This window comes from Argopecten irradians, chromosome 9, assembly GCF_041381155.1.
Source record: "Argopecten irradians isolate NY chromosome 9, Ai_NY, whole genome shotgun sequence".
Taxonomy (NCBI): Eukaryota; Metazoa; Mollusca; class Bivalvia; order Pectinida; family Pectinidae; genus Argopecten; species Argopecten irradians.
In genome coordinates, this window is record NC_091142.1 from 20,847,693 (window position 1) to 20,863,020 (window position 15,328).

Below are 15,328 nucleotides of genomic sequence, written 5' to 3' on the forward strand. Positions count from 1 at the left end.
AATGTAGGAAAAAAATAGTCTTATCTACGATGAGAAAAGATTAAATTAAAACTACAACTGAAATGTTTTTCTTTTCTGACAGGTTTACTTTACGACACAATATTAAACAATATTGGTAAGTATATTTACTTTATTTTGGTTGTTAGTGTTTTCCTGTTTTATTATGCCTCTTAAATGATAATGGTCATTTAATGACCGCTTTATGAATGTACTGGGGGATACTAGATTCACATTGTCTGTGTATCTGTCTGGTTTAAGGTTGTAATTCATTTACTGTATGTATAGTTTATATACTTTTTTGAGCCACTTCTTCAAATAATAAAATTGACGATTTCGTTGAAAAATAGTTGACAATCACTATTCAGCATGGCATTGCAAGGGGAACGTCACAAATGACTTTCAACGTGCCCAAAGTAAATAAACATATAGTTCTGAAATCTAGATTTTAGATTAGATTGCAGTTATATGTATGTGCCCGCAAACGTTTGAGATACAGATATGCGAAAATGCTTTAAATAATAGATAAGTAATAATATTGAAGAAGGAAGATAAAGATAGAAAGAGAAAATGTGAAAAAAAAAACAATTTCGAAAAAGACGTTAGTTCTACGCGCCGGTGCCTCTTATAACCCGTGCACGTTGACAGTTAGGCAACTTCCGGTGAACGTTGTGCTTGTTTTCCAGTACATTCTCGTTTTTTTTCCCTTGATCACTGTTTACTGCCATGGGAATAACAACAATTCGAATTTTAGATTCAAAGTATTATTATTGTTGTCTTTATTTTACATAACTAAAAAATGAAAATAAAAAATATCTAAAAAAGCATAAACCCCCAGTCTCTGATGGCATTTTTCCTAAAACTGTGAAGAAGCTAAGTTCTTCTCTTAAATTACCTCTGATGTTGTTTTTTTAATACGACATTGTAATCTGGTAAAATACCTATACGCTGGGAACAAAGAAATGTGAATGCTATTTGCAAAGAAAATGGCTCAACTAATATCAAATTATAGACCAATGCCAATCACATCTTGTTTCAGTAAAAATCATAAAAAAAAACTAATTATTTTTAAATAATTATACAACATTTAAATTGAAAACAATGTTATTACTAAACACCAGTCTGGATTTACACCGAATATTTCTTATGTTTTTTTTTCTCTATATCAATGTTATCATCAATAATATATCCACTAATACACTGTACTAAGCTTTTCGCTGATGACACTTCTGTATACGTAATTATTTATAATAAATCTGCACAGGCTGCACAATCCCTCAACTCTGATCTTAATAACATAAATGGGCAACTACTTGGGACATAAAAATTCAACCCAAATAAAATAAAATTTATCATATTCTGTAGAAAACAAAACACACATCATCCCTTGTTATACCTTTCAAAATAGCCAAATCACAGACACATCTCCACATCAACACTTAGGACTTAATATTCAAGACGACATGGAAACAACACATACAGAACAATAATTAATAAAGCTTACAATAAACAAAATATCCTACGCCATATCAAATCTAAAATAAACAGAAAATCATTAGACAAAGTCTAAGAAGGTTATATATTCCAATATTAAAATATGCAGATATTATTTGTGATAATTGTTCACAACAGGCAAACGATCGTCTTGAATCTGTGCAATTAGAAGCAGCTAGGGTAATAACAGGTCTTCGTTCTGGGGTATCAAATGACAAACTATACAACGCATTAGGATGGGAAACACGAATGTTAAAAAGACACAAACACAAACAGATCATGATGTACAACATTATGCATGGAAAAAACACCTGAAATACTTACGACATACCTTAAATCCTCTGAATAATAATCAAAATTTCAAGTTTTAACCCTGTTAGACAAACAAGAATTTTGATAGTTTATTCATGAAATGTGTCGCAACATTAACACTTCTAATTCCTAACTAATGTTAAAACCTTTAAAAAACAATTAAGTACAGATTTTGTCTCTGATAGTGAATCATTATCAATTTTCAAATTCAGAAGGTTTCAGAAGAGCAAATATTATTTTATGTCAACTTCGAAACTCCTGTAGTAACTTAAACATGGATTTTTTACCATGATCATCTTACTAACAGACCAGCTTGTACTTGCTCTGCTGAAAATGAAACAGTATTTCATTACCTCCTGGAATGCACCATGTAGTTCTTTATGGTGTAGCTCACATAACGCACATAATTGCTTTCACATTATTCGTGTATTTCATTATTGTCCCTTGTTGGCCACTGTATAAAGCATAACAACACCGACGACATTTGAAAAGAATACGAACATTTGATAAAAACACTGCTATATTTGGACGAATAAATCACATATTTCGTGTACAAATTTTAACATATTTTAACTCTATATTAAAATTAACATTTTCATTAATTTCTTGCAGTTTAGGCCGTATTACAAAATATTGTTTTTCATTTTTATCTTAACCGATATAAAAGGGGTCGGATATCTTTTGAATATAGTATGCAATGCAAACAGGTGACATATATTGAGAAAAAACAAAAATGTGAAAATGAAAAACTATTTTTTTCATAGTGTATTCAAAAACAGCGAAGTGCACATATTTCCAACTTGCTATAAAATTGACATGCTATGAAAATCATAAAACACTGTGAATCATTATTAAAACGAGACCTGATATATTTGAACACAGAATTTATTAAATAATCATCCAGACTAGTCAGGACTATCAATGAGTAGATATATATATTATTTTCGTTTCGAAATACTGCCATCGATTTATGTCATCAGTACAAGTAACCATTCTCAAACTGAATAATTTTTTTCGATAAACAAATGATAAAAATAGATAAAAAAAAATCCATTAAGGTAGTTCCATACTTTTGGCATTGTTCATGCAGATTTTAAATCTGTAAAGAAAAATATGTGTTCTTGAACCATTTCAAATTTTTGAGATATTTGATATATGGGATATATCATCCGTGCAAATCTGCTCACCGAATATAGAAAAAATCATAAAATTATGTTTTCTGTATTATTAAGGTAAATTTAGTTTCAGTCCTGTTGTTTTTGTCCTAAATTTCGAGCGATAAAACAAAATAAAACAAGAGGTCCATTGGGCCTTAACGGTCATCTGACTATTGGCACAATACAACATAGTCGTTTAAAGATTTTAAGACATTTTGACACCTGTGATCTTGAATAATGATCAATGTCATTTTTTTAAAAACAAATACGGTATAGCCCTTCATCCCAGCATGTCACAAGGCCCAATATCAGGTCTCTAGGCCTCTTATTTATTCACAAAAAAATATTTCAAGATTTTAGCCTATTTGACCCATGTGATCTTGGATGAAGGTCAAGGTCATTCATTTGAACAAACTTGGTAAGCTCTTCACTCCCAGCATGTCCCAGGCCCCAATATCAGGACTCGTATGCATAAAAAATCTAAGAATTTTCTTAAGTTTGTACTTAAGTAAATTTTCAATACACTTAGTTAAGCAAGATGCTTAATTTCTGTTGCATAAATATTCTAAGCATTATGCTTAGCTGTTTTTTGCTAAGCATATTGCAAAAATCTTAGATGGCTCGTTGTCAATGGCGAGACATCATGTTTCCTGTACTTTTTGTTTACAAACAATACCACGCGGACAAAACACAGTGCGCGATCGTCGTCTGCTTGTCTAGCTTCTCTGAAAAAAATGGCAACGAACAGGGTTGAGACACCAAGCAAAAAGCGGAAACCAAACTGGACGGCAGACGAATGCTTGCAGCTAACAAAACTTGTTGAAGAGAAGAAGGATGTTATCAGGGCCAAGTTTGGTGCGGGGGTTACGACCCAGAGGAAAAGGGAAGCATGGCAGCGCATAACAGATGCCATCAACGCCAGTTCTACTGTCAGACGAAGCGTAGAGGAGGTAGAAAAAAAAAATGGCACAACCTCCATATGAAGGGGAAGGCAGAGTTGTCTGACCACCGCAGACAGGCAGTGATAACAGGTATTACTCGTAGTTCGATCATGATCATTACAGTTGTAGGCATAAGCATCATTACGTTGAATTAGGCCCCTATATAGCAGACGACTCGCCTTGATCTGTGAGCTGTTGTGCGACAGTCATGACTGGTTAATACAGTTTAATAACAATTTCATTTCCACTTACTTTACTTTGAGTGTAAAATCACAACAGATCGTCAAAATCTCTGTTAGCCTAATTCTCAACATCTCGATGGCCGGTGCAATGTTTGCTGTGTCGGGTTGTCGTTCTTTGAATTGGAATGCTCGATTTACTTTGTCATCTCTATTACGGTACTATTGCATTGTATAAGTTTCCGACAACAACTGAATCAAAGTTTCATATGAATACTACATAACCTGATCATGATTTATAGTAATATTTCAACTATAGACAGTAGCTAACTTTGCACTTGTTTTGTATTATGTTTTGGTGAGAAAACGATGACATACAGACGTAATTTATATATTGCAAACAGGTCGGAAACAATAAATCGAATACGCCTAACATCCATAAATAGTATTAGTACCGCCCAATTATGAATATATGATAAGTTAAGACCAACCCTCCTACCAATACTGTCCAATAGTATCTTCAACAGTCAATTATATATAAACACAACGACCACTCTTATTTATAATCAAAAACAGAGTTGAGTCCCCATTAATTTGATTACAGACATCTTCATTTATAGTCAAATATACATGTAGATATTTAGAATCTATAAATGAACTATACAGATTATGATAAGACTGTCATCAAAATCATCTATACATAATATTATTTTCATTAAGGCTAAGAAGCTTACATCTATTTACTGTTGTTAATACAGATTGAGATATACAAGCTTACATGCATTGTCTCTATATTTACAAATAACATGTATCTGTAGTTTTAAGATAAATATTTGTGTTGTTTAAGGAATAAAGATATTTGTATTTTGAAACAATGTTGATAAAATTAATTTCATATATCTAAATTGCAGATCTAATACATGTTATCTGTAATTTAATTTTGATATCTAGTAATTTTCATTCAGGTATATACTTTTTTGTTGTTAAATGCATGACATATGTAAATGAGATACCTATATATATGAGATACACAGTCGATACATATACATATGAGATACAGATATATATGAGATACAGATATATGTGAGAAACAGACATATGCTAATACAGAAACTGGATATAAAAATTTCAACTGGCTTTTTTATAATATATCTTATTTTCTATAAATCTATTTATTTTCTTCTTGCAGTAAACCTGTTTTTTTCCCAATGGATTATTGCCTAATTATGTCGCACTAATAAAATGCATTGCATATACACAATTGTGTACTTTCTTGATAAAAAATGAAATACAGCTGTATAGTAAAACAAAAAGGCCACAGATTCTTTTTCATGTAAATATATTATACAATTACATTTTCTGTACTTATATTCTGATTTCAGTCAAAATTAATATTGATGAATGGAATTATAAATGGTAAATAAACAACCTTAAATGCATACTTGTACTCAATTTCAGGTGGTGGGCCATCTTCTATGCCCCAGATCAGTCCAATTGCTGAGGCTGTGGGCAATGCAATTGGCCTGGATAATGTGTCCATTTGTGGCATTGATGGGGCAGTGGACACATCAATGATGATGCTTCTAAACACTGACCCAGTCTTTCCATCAATCTCAAGGTATTTTATGACAGATTATAGGGCTAGTTGAAAATGTACATGCAAATTACTAGTTCATATCAAGTACAAAATATTTGGATCTATCTTTCCAACTCACATATTTGTAAAGGAATTATTGTATTCATTCTGCAAAAGGAAGCTTCAAATATAGCCAAAAATTAAGTTTTGGTGCATCTATTGTAACTTCAAAAGTGAAAAAAAATATCAATGTACATGTATATGTCTATGTACATGTTTCAATTAACATGTATGTATGGAATTTCAAATTTCATGTTTTTTATTATTTTTATCATTAGTATTTGATATCATCTATGAATTTATGGCATATATTATCATGAAATTGTCAGTTAGCTTTAATCATTTGAATTTGTCTTTATAACAGACCCCAATGCAGCACCATAACACCAGAGATCATGCCTTCATGTACAGCTACCATCTTGCCATCATGCACAGTAGCTTCACCCCTAGACTCAGATGACAGCACTGCAGGGATCCAGCAACTCAGGAAGCAGAAGCTGCAGATGGGGATAGAAAATTTGTAATTACAAAACAAACTTCTCACTTTGAAAATCAAAAGGATAAATGATAATGAATGTTAATTAAAACTCAAATAATAAATTATGAAATATATTGCTTGAATGTTTTTTTTTATTTCAATGCTTGTACATTATGTACATAACTCTACAAATATCATCAGCTGATTTAAAAAAAATGATAAAGTACCCGGTAGATAAAAAAAAAAACCTGGTCAGTTGAAAAAAATAAATAAGTAAAAATCAAATAATATTGAGCTTACATCAGAAATGATTACAGACAATATGGGTTCTGTAGGCTCTGCCATCAACAGGGTCCTCTTGGATACTATTAGCATCACCCTCACATTTACCATCATCTCCATCTTCATCATCATTATCAAGCTGTGGCATGTTTCAACAATTTAGCAATGTTATGTAGAATGCCACAAGCTGTGATTAATTTGCAGATTCTCTCTGGTCTCAATCTTATCTCTCCATGCAGCACGTGGAACCTTCTCTTCCATTGCCCAATAGCTCTTTCCACAATACACCTGGTAGTTTTGTGTGCACTACAAAAGTGAACCATTTGTTTTGATTAAATGTTTTTATTGTAAAATAAATCCTCAATTAAAGCTTGAATTGATTTGCAAAGTCATGTCAGTTTAATGTATACACTGTATACAGTGTGCACTTCATAGATATATAGCAATATAGGTAAATATATCAATAAAATTCAATATTATAGTTCAATTTCTGCTAAAATGTGCTTCAGAACCACCAATTCTCAATTCATTTCATATCATTTAAATATAAGGTTGAAATTTCTATTTTACCAAATTATTGAATTATGAGTATAAGTCAGTTGACATCTGATCATTTAAGGATACATGTTGTGTATAATATATCCTAAAAGCATAAAAACAAATAAAAATGTCAGCTACGTGTACATGTACAGTATATACACATTCACAATGTACATGTATACAACTATATGTGCATATTTATATCAAAATTAATCTGAAACTATTTTAAACCTTTGCTTGATTTCTTAGATAACATGGTATGAGGTAGGCTAAAGACACCTACAAAATGATAATGTTTATTAAAAATGTGACTTGATTTTTTTTACTGGAAAAAGACTGTTAATTTTAATCTGCCCACTCATGAATCAATTAAATTCATTATCAAACATATTAGATAAATGTATTAACAGATATTCTTTTTTGAAATGATCGAGCACAACATTAAAATTCATTATCAAATTAATTAACAAAATGTGCAATAATTATATACTAAATGTGTATATATGTAATATTGAAAATATGGTAATCTAATTAAACATGTACTGTGACGTGGTGAAACACACCCTATTCATGCATCTGGTGTCTGTTATTTTTATAAAAAACTTGAAAATATTTAGACATGATGAAGTTCTCTATTTTCTATTGTTTTTTTTTCAACTATGATGTTCAAATATTGGATTATCCCATTCTGAACCCCTCATATTATACAACTAGAGTTAGTTCCCTTTTCGACAACTCTCCAATGCAATAATAACAGTAGCGCGAGTGACCGGAGAAGATTGTCAATAAAGGTGGACACAATTTTAGGAACATTTACTTGTTGTACCGAGTCTGTTGTCCGGTTAGTGGGTTGAGGTAGGGTGTCAAGAGCCAGTTTTTACAAGGATACCCGCTATCGCCAAGTAAGTGACATTTTACCTGCACCATTCTCGCCTCAAATATCCTTGCGAGACCACTTTCACGAAGGATTCTCGCGTCGTGTGCTGACCCTGGCCATCTCGCAACTAGGTCTAAAATACGGGAATTTGCATCTACCACAATCTGTACATTGATGGAATGGAAGTTTTATCTGTTTACAAGTTCTGGCTCGTTTATACTCGGGCGTAAAATACGTATATGTGTGCCGTCAATTGCTCCAATAACCCCCGGAAACCTCGCAACTGCATAAAAAACTGCTTGATGTTTCCTCACAGCCTAAGCAGAAATAGGGAATGAAATGAACTTGGAAGCGACTTCCTGACGGTTTAAAGCATTTGTCACTCTCTGCATAACTCGGGATACTGTTGACTGGTCAATATTGAAATTATCGTCACTGCAGAGTTGCATTTTCCCTGTAGCATAGAATCTCAGTGCTATTTACACCTGCAAATGTGAGGGTAGGCTGTGATTCCGTCCTGTGGCGGGGGCAATATAATCTTTGACAATATCGTTAATAAAAAGGATCCCCTCCCTGTCAAACCTGAATCTTTGATAAAGTTCAAACCCGTCATAGTTTTGAAGTGGATCCAACCTGTCCCTGAAAATTCTTACTCTTCTCAATGCCCTTACAAACTGTTGAGGTGGATTATTCTGTCCATTAGCAGCGGTCATTTTGGTAAGATAAGCATCTTGCTTAACGATTTGAGACAGTAAGGTGGTTGTTTAATGTTAAGAATATTCTTAAGTGTTAAGAAAAATCATGCAAGCCACTTAACAAGATAAGCAATATACTTAGCACAAAAAAACAATATGCTTAGCGGAATTTTTAACTTAAGCATATTCTTAACCATTTAAGATTTTTTATGCATACGAGTCCAGGTCTCTAGGGCTCCTAGATATTGTCAAGATGTCGTTTAAAGATTTTGACCTATTTGACCCCTGTGACATTGAATGACAGTCAAGGTCATTAAATTGAACAAACTTAATAGCCCTTCATTTCAGCATGTTGCAGGCCCCAATATGAGTATCCCGGGCCTTTCAGTTCTTGAGAAGAAACCATTAAAATATTTTAGCCTATTTGACCTCTGTGACCTTGAATGAAGGTCAAAGTCATTCATTTGAACAAACTTGGTAGCCCTTCATTCCGGTATGCTACATGTCAAATATCAATACCCTGGGCATCTTGGTTCTTGAGAAGACGCTTAAAGATTTCAGCCTATTTGACCCTGTGACGTTAAGTGAAGGTCAAGCTCATTCATTTGAGCAAACTTTGTAGCCTTTCATCTCAGCATGTCACGAGCCCAAAATCAGGTCTCTAGGCCTCTTATTTATTCATAAGAAGTCGTTTAAAGATTTTAGCCTAATTGACCCCTGTGACCTTAAATGAAGGTCAAACTCATTCATTTGAACAAACTTATTAGCCCGTCATCCCATCATGCCACAGGCCCAATATCAGTACCCTGGGCCTCTTAATTATTCACAAGAAGTTGTTTAAAGGATTTTAGCCTATTTAACCCCTGTGACCTTAAATGAAGGTCACGGTCATTCATTTGAAGAAACATGGTAGCCCTTCATCCCAGCATGCCACATGCCCAATATCAGTACCCTGGGCCTTTTTGTTCTTGAGAAGAAGTTGTTTAAAGATTTCAGCCTATTTGACCCCTGTGACCTTGAATGAAGGTCAAGGTAATTGATTTGAACAAACTGGGTAGCCCTTCATCCCAGGAACCTACAGGCCAAATATTAGTACCCTGGACCTTTCGGTTATTGATAAGTCCTTTGAATGAAAAATATACGGACGGCGCACGGCGGACGGCGCACGGCGACGGATGGTGCATGATGACAATAGGTCATCCTGACCCTTTGGGTCAGATGACCTAAAAACTGTTGCATATTTACAAATCCAACTATCTTCCTTTATTTCCCATGACCCATGAGTAATTCTCATGTTTTGCCATATTTTGCCCCTAAAAATCAATGAATAGGCAAAAAGAAAAAATGGAAAACATTGTCAATTTCAAAATATTATATATATAATATACCCAAGGTAATGTATTTCTCTTTCAAATTTTCACAATTGTGTACGCTTGTAGTTTGTAACTTACAACGCTACCCCCATTTCATCCAGTGCTAAGATGATATTTGACTAATTTCTGAAAACCATGTCACAAAAAAATTCACATCAATTCATATGTTTTTGTGATATAATATCTAGTTCATGTCCGTATGCGGTCTTTTTTAGAATTCGGTTCAGATGGGTCGCCTCTTATCATTTTTTGCGACGAACTTTACTTCCGGTGTTTGAAAATCCTTTCCCATTTACGACAGAGACCGCGAAAACCTTAGAGATATCATCTAATTTCATTTATTACTTTTATTTGATTAATTCAATGTTTTTAAACATTCGATATATATTTAAACAATTATCATCTATTGAGAAATATCCAAGTGAAATGTCGTAGCGTATTGGAAACCATTGTGAAAACATGTGAGTATATTTTATAGCATTCCCTGTAAATGGTGATGACGTGTTCTTAAATTTGATAGGTCCAACTAATACAAGTGATACAGAACGAGATTTTAAGCACACACTAAAAATGAAGCATGTACTCACAGTTACGCATTGAGAAGTATTGTTTAAACGGGGCCAAGTATACAATGTAAATCACACTCTGCAGTGTTTTGAATATTATAGCATATATTTGTAAAAAATATCGAAATGAATGCGCACGTACGGTTGTGCTTTTTCTAGTTTTGTTTTTGACTTTTGTAACAACGTGTTTTTCAGAAAAATCCAATCAATTCTTCGATCGCTTCATGTTTTATGTTCAGATGCAACAAAGGCAACAAGGTAATGATTTTGTCCTTTTTTGCCATTTTATGAATTCAACACACACACACACACACCGTATTGTTTCACCATATTTTGTATATCAACGATTTTTTCGTCAAAGTAGCGGCATGATTACAAAGCTGATGTAATTGTATTTGTTTGTGTCATTATAACAGTATATATATATTAGAAGAACTAATTGAAGGTAATTAGACACTACACAAGAAATACAATGTGATCACATTCTTGTCTTTAAATTTGTGGTATTATAAACGTCATTACGTAAAACTGGTGCGATATGTTTGACACCATACGATACTTAATGACAGAACGTATATTCAAACGAAATGCATTAAGTCTTTCACTTTTTTGCATGTTATGTAATCGTATCTTAATTACACTCCAACATTTGTATGAAAATGTGGATAAAATAAACAAGATATTTGTTAAAAATATCAAAATAGAGATGTAGTGTCAGCCCTTTTCGTATTATTCTTGAGACTAGTAATAACAAGATTTATATTTCGGTGAACTAAATGAATGTAATCAAACATGGTAAACGATATATTTTAATATTTAGTCCTTTTGCCTTTTCCTTAGATGTGTTTTACACGTCACTTTGTAAGCTCGTGCATGTATTGTAATACTAACAACAGTTTAACCGTTACAGAAGTTTTGACTTCATACATCATTTAGTTACTTTTGAATATGAAACTTAATTTAGTTAAAATTTGTTATCAGAATCTCCATATGAAGTGTGACAAGTCCTCTACATTTTATGTTTTATTCAATAGTATGTTCAACATCAATAATATTTTCAAGTCCAAAGTTTTGTGAAAGTCTCGAAATAATTGCAGTATATGTTGCAATAGTCTTTAGCATCGTTTTTCGTTTATGATAATTTGATATGATATACATTGTAGTGGAACTACGGGAACGTTGCCAAAATCTGGAAACGAAACTAGGTACGTCTTTCATCTTTTTTTCTATTTTGAACTGGTACATATAGCGCCAGTACGCAAACCTTTGGAAATACATGAATAGTGCTAATATCTTAAGCTTTTACAAGAGTTTTAACATTACACCTTAGTTTGTGATGGAATGTCATTATAAATTGCAAACAAAATACAAGAGTCTTCCACTTTTTCCCCAAGGTCGTATTGTTTTATAATAGCAGGTTATCTTTGTAGTGTGTTTTGGCATCGTACATAGTTTTTGATAATTTGATATGATATGCATTGCAGATAGACTACAGGAATATTGTCAGAATCTACAAACAGAACGAGGTACCTTTTTCCTATTTTGTGTCTCTTGGTTAATCAACAAAAACCTCACATCGTCGTATCCCCGGCATATTTGGTATATGATGTATATACAATAGTTGCAAAATCGATACAGTGGACAATATTTCAGCTCTTTCAAGAACAATTTCTTTAAGTATCCAAGGAAACGCGTACATATATTTTTTTTTGTCGTAAACGAGTTGTAAACATATCGTATGTACAGTATATAGAGTATATCGTAGGGTTCGGGGTTATTTTCGCTAACTCGTATCCGCGAATTCATAACATCAACGGATTATTTTGAATTTCTTAACTGTTATGCAAAAATGCTAACATAGTATATTAAACCCCCGTAAATATGTTCTGTTAAAGAACTGCAAAATATCCACCCAATACTTTGGGTTGGCAATTTTTTGATAAGTTGTTGTATATTCGAGAAGAATTAAATGGAGGTAATCTACACACACACAAAATACTATACACTACACTACACACAAAATACTACACACTACACACACATAAAATACTACACACTTCACTACACACAAAATGCGATAAATGTTTCCTATTTTTATCTTTTATTAATTGTTTATTAAACGCCTGTACGTAAAGTAGTGGAAAATTTGAACGGGGATATATGTAGCATTTCAACGGTTACAATGCGTTTTACGTCAATCATTATTTTATGTAGGGACGTCATCATAATTGCAAACAAAATACGATTTGTCTTCTGCATTTTGCGTTTTCTTGATATACATATGATATACATTGAAGATGGACTACATAAACTTTATCAAATTTCGATTTTTTTTAGTTAAATATTGTATATCAGTAATACAATTGTTGAAATATTGATATATCGACAATATTTCAACTCTTTCAACAATGATTACTACATGCATACGTATTTAACAAAATGCATGCATACTATTTCTTATCACAATTTGTATGCCAACGAATGATTTGTTGAATTTTCGGAATAGCTGCAAAACTTCAGCAGTTCTCGCATATAATGTAAACACATTTAATAGCGCGCAATGAAATGTACACGTAAATGGGAACAAGAGGCCCAGAGGGCCTGTATCCTTCACCTGTTTTTTAATGCCAAATGATGTTATGAAAATAAGATCATTGTTTCTTTTCTGAAGGAAAAAAAATATAAATCTCTTTCCCCTATTTGACCTCCTCTTTCTACTGCAGGGGTCGAGATGTATAAATATTCTGTTCCCCTTCCCCCAAAGATGTTTCCGGTCAGATTTGAAGGTTGCAATTCGTGTGTGACTCTATTACAAGTAGCGATTTAAAATATTTACCTCTATTTCCTATATTGGGCCCCGCCCCACCTGCCCGGGAGGATCAAACCAAACTATTTTAAAACTCTGTTTCTGTTCCACAAGGATGTGTCTGGCCAACTTTGGTTACGATCCATGCAGAACTCTATGAGTAGAATTGAATTAAATTATTTACTTCTATTTTATTATTACCAGCCTTTCCTTGTCCTTGGTTGGTGAAAGGGCTGGTGTTTGGTTGTCAGAGTCTAATCTATACAAAATCTGATCCCCTTCTTCGGCGATGTTTCATGCCATATTTGGTTGTAATCTAGAACTCAATGACTAGCAGCGATATACAATATTTACCTCTATTTACTCCTATTAGCCCCCCCCCCCTCCTTTCCCAGAGGGATCAAAGCCGAAATATATACAAACTCTGTTTTAAAATCTCGGTTTTATTCGTTCCAATCCCAACTGAGAAGCCCAATATTGTCATAATATATTAAGCGAGAATGCTTAGTGAGGCTTGTGACGCGTCCGTGACTTAATCAAAGGTAGAGGCACTGTTGCATGACGAGTTAAAACAATCAAATGTAAAGGTTATTTCCGTGGAACGTAAACCTAGTTACCAAAACAAACCTGGCATCATCTTGTCCACTATCAGTAGTGAATATGAAAGACAATTTGTCCTCGATGCAAAGGCTATGCTTGGTTAATCAGTGTGATTCAGTGACGTATTTATTGAAAAAAAATAACCTGAGCGTATAACTAAAGCCAATGCATGTATTCTACTTCGCGAAACCAGTACCCTACATGGCATCGATTTGACAGAAGCGTGAGTTCAGAAATTACGCTACAACGTTTACAGCCCGAAATAATCATCGTTCACTAAGTAACGTAAACAACTCCAAACAAGATCATAGTAAATACCGCGGTTCAAGGTCAACTGACTACGACAACCATTCAGCTTATGAATACAGCACGTCATCTGAAACTCGTTGTTCCATTGGACATAATGACCGACCGTGTGATAATACTAGCCGTAGTGATAGGTCAGAATATCGAGGCTGTTGCACCAATGGCTACACACATCACGAACAGCATGTGTACGACAAACACTCGCATCACAACAAACACGGGCAAATGCGCAAACAGGACAGGTACGAGTTGGCGATAGCCGGCGGGGAGTACCGAGGCACACACAATAGGATTCACTCCGAGTTTGTTATTGGAATATCGGCGGATGGTCCCCACGAGATAATTGACAATAAAACGTTTTGTGAATCTGTCCTTTAGTATGTATTCATCTTAGAATTCAGACCCGTTGAAGTCTCGTTTCGACATAGATCAAAGAAATTATGATATTTTCAAATAAAAATATATTTTTTGTTAAAAAATAAACATTTTTAATTCCGAGTGTATTTCTTTTATATGAGAATTTAAAGAAATAGCCCATTTGGCTGCCATTTTGAAAATGTGCCTTTTTTCGCTTTGAGTAGAGCCAAAGTTTGTTCTCTTTCACCCAAGAGCATATCTAGTTGTTCTAGTTTTTTTGTGCCGCTAGGGAAAATGCAAGAATAAAAAAATAACAAATTTTAGAGTATGTACGTTGCTTTACAAAACTATATCACTTATTGCTGTGTTATTAGGGTACCTATGGTCAGTTTTGAATTTAAAGTCAACTAGGGCAAATGTCAACTTTTTAGAAAAATCTTATTGGCTACATTAGAGACTTTGAAAAGCTCCCTTGACACATATTATTATAATGATATATAATTGCAGCCCCTTTGTGCCTTTTCAAAAAGGACAATATAGATAAAAATGTCATTTAAAATTAGTATGCAGCTTGACTTTTAACACTGGTAAAGCTAAAAGAAATCTGAGCGTGGGCGGATTTTGGAACCCCACCTTAGCACAGTAAAATTTTAGCGGATACGCGAAAAGCTATAAAGTTATGATTGATTAGCGCGGATATAGATTAGCGTAATGCGGTTGTTCAATACCGGA

General features: G+C 33.6%; 2 pseudogenes; one reads left to right on the top strand and one right to left on the bottom strand.

Annotated features, from left to right (window-relative positions):
* The first annotated feature begins 3,576 nt into the window (after positions 1-3,576).
* Positions 3,577-6,240, top strand: LOC138330620 (nuclear apoptosis-inducing factor 1-like; annotated as a pseudogene).
* Positions 6,120-8,606, bottom strand: LOC138330870 (putative nuclease HARBI1; annotated as a pseudogene).
* Positions 8,607-15,328: the final 6,722 nt, after the last annotated feature.